Source organism: Macrotis lagotis, chromosome 6, assembly GCF_037893015.1.
Source record: "Macrotis lagotis isolate mMagLag1 chromosome 6, bilby.v1.9.chrom.fasta, whole genome shotgun sequence".
In the NCBI taxonomy this organism is placed as follows: domain Eukaryota; kingdom Metazoa; phylum Chordata; class Mammalia; order Peramelemorphia; family Peramelidae; genus Macrotis; species Macrotis lagotis.
Genome location: NC_133663.1, coordinates 200484411 through 200490989, shown reverse-complemented (window position 1 = coordinate 200490989; position 6579 = coordinate 200484411). Strand labels below are relative to the sequence as shown.

At 33.8% G+C, this 6579-nt stretch overlaps 1 pseudogene; it reads right to left on the bottom strand.

Annotated features, from left to right (window-relative positions):
- Positions 1 to 1069: 1069 nt before the first annotated feature.
- Positions 1070 to 1989, bottom strand: LOC141491972 (ATP synthase F(1) complex subunit gamma, mitochondrial-like; annotated as a pseudogene).
- Positions 1990 to 6579: the final 4590 nt, after the last annotated feature.

Here is a 6579-nt window from a genome sequence, read left to right as displayed (position 1 = left end):
ATCTATTCTATTCTCTTTTCAATAATTCCCTTGATACTCTTTCCTTTTTTCTTGAGATGAATTTTGTTACTATTTTATGTAATTTTAAAATACAAATTTTGATACTTTATAAGTATAACATTGAATAAGTAATTTAATTTAGGAAGTATTGTCATTTTTACTATCTTAGTTCTGCCTATGAATAGGAGACATTTTTCTATTTATATAGATATGATTTTATTTGTGTGAAAGTGTTTTGTAATTTTTTTCATTTAATTTCTGAGTTTATCTTGACAGATTCTAAAGTATCTTTTGCTGTCTATAGTTTCTTTAAATGAAATTTCTTTTTCTATTTCTTGCTGCTAGATCTTGTTGCTAAGATATAGAAATGCTGATTTCTATTCATTTATTTTAAATTCTGTAACTTTGCTAAAGTAGTTGATTGTTTGAAGTAGTTTTTTAGTAGATTTTTTAGGGTTTTCTAAATATACCATCATATAATCTACAAATAGAGTTTTATTTTTTCATTGTGAATTCTAATTACTTTGATTTCTTTTTTCTTCTTTTATTGCTAGAGCTAACGTGTTTTTTTTAGATTTTTCAAGGCAATGGGGTTAAGTGGCTTGCCCAAGGCCACACAGCTAGGTAATTATTAAGTGTCTGAGGTTGGATTTGAACCCAGGTACTCCTGACTCCAAGGCTGGTGATCTATTCACTGTGCCACCTAGCTGCCCCAAGAGCTAACATTTCTAATTCAATATTAAATAATGATGATAATGGGCATCCTTTTTTCACCACTGATTTTAAAGAAAATGTTATTAGCTTACTCTCTATGCATATATATGCTTGCTGATCATTTCAGATAGATGCTGCTTATCATTTTGTATTTTCTCTAAGGAAGACTACATTGATCCTTATGCTCTCTAATCTTTTTTTTCACATAATTTGTTTATTGTAAGATAATTTACAAATATTTTGTCATCCTTGTACGTAATAAGAATTCTTCTGACAAACCAAGGTAGGCTAAACTAATTAGCTTGCTTCATATTTCATGTCTTCACCTCTTGAATTTGTATAAAACTTGGATCCATTAGTTGAGAGCTGCAGCACAAGAGATGATTTCTATCAACTCCTTTGTGATGACAGCTTGGTGAGTACAGTTAAATGTCAAAGTCCACTTATCAATCATCTCAGAGGCATTCTTGCTGGCATTGTCCATAGCTGTCATTCTTGGACTCTGCTCACTGGTGGTAGACTACTTTAGATGTAGTAGATGATGTTTGCCAGACTATACCCTTGATAGTTTTGCAACACATCAGCATCAATGTCATCATAAATACTCATACTCTCAGCACTTGCAATGGTATTTAGGGAAAAGATGGGTTTTTCTTCTGTCTTATAAGAGATAACCAACTTAAATTGATTAAAGATAATAGGTCCTTCATCAAACTCATATCCAGAATTTAGTAGTTCAAGGGCAATGATAGATGCATCTCCAAAGGTAGGGGGTTTCCTCCCTACTTCTTTAAATGTCACCAAAAAGTGGTCAGAGTTGAGTCCTCTTAAGTATGCCTCTGATTTTGTCACCAACTCCAACAATCATAACTTCCTTTCCAGCTGCTGTGAGAGTAGCAACCTCATTGTTTACTAGTTTAGCAACTGAGGAATGGATAGCACCACAAAGGCTTCGATCTGAGGATACACTAATAATGAAGTGTTTCTTCATGTCTTCTGCAGCTTTAATATCAGCTTTTTCATAAAGAGCCAAAGATCCAACTCCATATATTATGGCTGGTTTCAGCTCTCTTTCAGCTCGAGCATATTTTGCAGCTGCCACCAGTTTCATAGACTTGGTAATTTTCTGGATGTTTTTGATTGACTTAAATCTCCTGATAATATCTTTTAAAGTTGCCATATTTCTGACTTGTATCCATTGGGGCTGCAAAGCCCAGGTGGAGGGGCCGGCGAGAGCAGCTTGGCAGAACATGGTGGCTCCGGCCCTGCTGAAGGTTGGGCTCTCTAATCTTTTTAATTGGAATGTATGTTGTATTTTGTCAAAATATTTTCAGCATCTATTATGATTTTTTCTTCATTTTGCTACTGATAGGGCCAATTATGCTGGTAGTTTCCCTAATTCTGAACTATCACTGCAATCATGATATATGTTTTACTTTATCATAATATATTATCCTATGATAACTTGGTGTAATCTCTTCATTAAAATTTTATTTGAAATTTTTGCATTGATATTAATCCAGTAGATTGGTCTATAAATTTCTTGTTTGTTTTGTCTCTTCTTGATTTTAGTATTAGCACAATGTTGCTTTTATAAAAAGACTTCGACAGAACTTCAATTATTTTTTCAAATATTTTATATTGACAAAATAATTGTTCTTTAAATGTTTGGTAGAATTTACTTGTAAATCCGTCAGACACTGGAAATTTTTTTCTTAGGGAACTCATTCATTTGATGAATTGGTCAATTATTTCTTCTTCTGTTAATCTGGGTAATTTGTATTTTTATAAATATTCAGCCATTTCACTTAGATTATCAGATTTGTTGGCATGCAGTTGGTCAAAATAGTTCCAAATCATTGCTTTAATTTCCTCCTCATTGATAATGAATTCATCATTGTCATATTTGATACTGGTAATTTAGTTTTCTTCCTGTTTTAAAATTAGATTATCCAAAAGTTTATTTATTGTATGGATTTTTTTTTATAAAATCAACACTTAGTTTTTTATTATTTCAATAGTTTTCTTACTTTCAAGATTATTAATTACTTTTTGATATTCAGAATTTTTAATCTGGTATTTAATTGTGGATTTTAAATTTGTTCTTCTTCTAGTTTTTTAGTGGCATGCCCAATTCACTGATCTCTTTTTTATTTTATTCTTGTAATCATTTAGAGATATATATTCTCCTGTTATACCTGCTTTGATTGAATCCTGCAAGTTTTAGTGTGTTGTCTCATTATTTTTATTGTCTGAAATGAAAGTGTTGATTACTTTTATGATTTTTTTGTTCTTTAAATTTGAGCCATTTAGTTTCAAATCAATTTTTCTTTCATCCTTTCATTATTCTTTGTAACATGTAATTGTTATTGCATCAGAATCTGAAAAGAATGCATATATTATTTCTTTTTACATTTGATTGTGAGGGTTTTATGCCCTAAATTTTGTGCCAATAATCACTGAGATAAAGGTATATTCCCCATTGCATTTTCTCCAGAAACTTTTCAACAATTCTATTCACTTGCTTAACTTTTTGTTTATTTTGGGAGGGGGGGTTGAAGTCCCCCACTAGTGTAATTTTTCTGTCTTTGTCTTCCTGTAACTCCTTCTCCTATAATTTTGGAAACTGTACCACTTGGTGCATATTCTTATTACCTCATTATCTATGGTTCCATTTAGGAACATATAGCTTCCTTCCTTTTCTTTTTAATGAGATCTCCTTTTGCTTTTCCTTTATATGAGATGAGTTTTTTTTTTTTTACTTCAGCTGACTCTCAACTTAGTAAGAGAACAGATAAAATTCAGTTTTATGTAGCTAGTAACAATCTAAAGTGCTTTTATGATGTGCTGAAGGCCATTTGTGGGCCAAAGATATATGGTACATCCCAACTACTCATGTGCTGATGGAGTCATATTAAGTAATGACAGCAGCATGATCCTAGAGAGACTGGCTGAACACTTCTAGTGTTCTTAACAAACCATCATCAATCAATCCAGCCCTAGCTGAAGTTCCAGCTGAAGAAGACATTTTGAATGCCATTAAGCTCTTTTCATTATGTCAAAGTACTTGGTACTGATTCTATTCCAGCTGAGATCTCCAGGGTGTGGAGGGTCAACTGACTGAAATTTTCCAGGTTACATGGCAAGAAGAGCTTATCCCCTAGGAATTGAATGATGCCTCTTTTGTCCATCTGTATAAAGTTCAAGGGATAATCACAGGGGTGTTTCTTTTTTTTTTAGTCACTTCTGGTAAGATTCTTGCCAGTTTCCTTCTCAATAGGCTTATCCTTCTTCTGGAAAACGGTCACCTACCTGAGAGTGAATGTGGTTTCAGAAAAGGTCAAAGTCTATAATGATGTTTCTTGTTCAATAATTCCAGGAAAAATTCCAGGAACTGAACAGAGTTATGTATATAATATTTGTAGATTTGACCAAGGCTTTTTATATTGTCAGTATTAGGGTTTATAGAAAATTATGTCAAAATTTGATTGACAAAACAAAAGGAAAAAGATCATCAGTATTGTGTGTCAATTTCATAATGTCATGATTAACTGGGTTCTGGATAGTGCATGATACTCTTGTGACTTCCCAGTCACTAATAGAGAAACAAAATTGTGTCCTTGCTCTATGCCTTTTAACGTGATACTTTTACTCATGTTATCAAATGCCTTTACTGAGGATGAAAATGGTATCAAGATCAGCTACCACACTGATGGTAAATTCTTCAACATGAAAAGGTTACAAGCAGAGATCAAAGTGGAAGGAGTGTTGATAGATTTTCTTCTGTTTGCAGATGATTATACATTTAATACAGACTCTGATGCTAAGATGCAAAAAACTATGGATCAGTTCTTTGCTGCTTATGCTAATTTTGGCCTAACAATTAGCATAAAGAAAACACAGGAGCTCTATCAGTCAGCAACACATTATCCATATGTGGAACCATAAATTACAGCAAATAGAGTAGTTTTGAAAACTGTGGATAAGTTCACTAACCTTGGCAGTGTACCTTCCAGAGAGATAAACATGGATAACAAGGTTGACGCATGTATTTCTAGAGCTAACTCAGTATTTGGGAGGTTCTGAAAGAAAGCGTGGAAAAGAAGACTTCTCTTCACAACCTGAAGAGTTGGTAAGCTGACTTTATTGCTGAATGACTGTGAAACTTGGACCATTTTCCATGCCAGGAAGGTGAATTGCTTCCATTTAAATTGTCTTAGGAAGATTATGAAGATCACCTGACAGAAGATACCATGCACTGAGGTCCCTTAATTGAGCTAAACTGCCAATGGTAAACATTGCTACAGAGGGTGCAACTATGATGGGTTAACCATGATGTAGAGTGCCAAATGAATGCCTGACAAAAAAATTATTTTATGGAGAACTCACTCAGGGCATGTGCTCAGAAGCAGACCAGAAGAAGTGATTCGGAGACACCATGAAGGTCATTCTTAAGGATTTTAAAATTGATGCAGCATGGGAGACACTGGCACAGGACCACACAGCATGGCATGCCTTCATCAGAGAGAGTGCTGCTTTCTATTAGCAACAAAGAATTGAAGCAGCCCAAAGGAAACATGAGATGCATAAGCTTAGAGTAAACACTCCAGGGGTTCTTATGGACTATTTGTGCCTAACCTGTGGTAAAGAGTTCTAAGTTCATTTTGATTTGAACCATCACAGTCAGACACATTACATTTCTATTAACAGTTATGTCATTTTGGTCTTCCTCAATAATGAAGTACAAGACTCAATCAACTAGTATATTCTCCTCCATTCTTTTCCATTCATCCCATGTGTTTCTCTCTGCTTCAAATGTGTTTTTCACAAGCAACATTTTCTGAAATCTTTGATTTTAATCCACTCAATTATCCACTTTTGTTTTATGGGAGAGTTCAGGTCATTTACATTCCCAGTTTTGTTCATTAACACTGTATTACCCTCCATTCTATCTTCTGCCATTTGTACATTTCTCTCCACTTTCACCCTTTCTCTCCTCACCATTGTTTTGCTTTTGATTGCTGCCTTCTTCAATATGCCTTCCCTTCTATAAGCTCCCCTCCCTTTTCTTTTCCCCGTCCCCCTCTAACTTTTACCTTCTCTTTACCTTCCATTCTATCAGTCTTTCCTTTCCTATTATCCACTTTCTATAGGAAAGATAAATTTTCTTTTCTTTATGTAGATTTATTTTTTAAAAAATATTTTATTAGTTTTCCAATTATATATAATAGTAGTTTGTACCTATCATGTTTTGTAAGGTTTTGAATTTTCCAATTTACCCCACACTCCCTTGCCTCCCCATCCCCCTACAAAAGGCAATCTGATAATCTTTACATTATTTCCATGCTATACATTGGTCTAAATTTAATGTGTTGATAAATCATGCCCTTAAAGGAGAAAATAAAATATTAGAGATAGCAAAATTATGTTGTACTTGTACAAAAGATATTTTTTCTAAAAAAATTGAAGGTAATAGACATTGGTCTTTGTTTAAACTCCACAGTTCTTTCTCTGGATACAGGTGGTATTCTCCATTGCAGATAATCTAAAATTGTCCCTTATTATTGCATTGATTTAATGAGCAAGTTCATTAAGATTGATCATCACCCCCATGTTGCTGTTAGGGTGTGCAGTGTTCTTCTGGTTCCACTCATCTCATTCAACATCAGTTCATGCAAGTCTCTCCAGGCTTTTCTGAAATCCCACCCCTTTTGGTTTCTAATAGAACAATAGCATTCCATCACATACATATACCAAAGTTTATTAATCCATTCCCCAATTGATGGACATTCACTTGATTTCCGAATCTTTGCTACCACAAATAGGGCTGCTATTAATAATTTTTGTACAAGTGATGCTTTTACC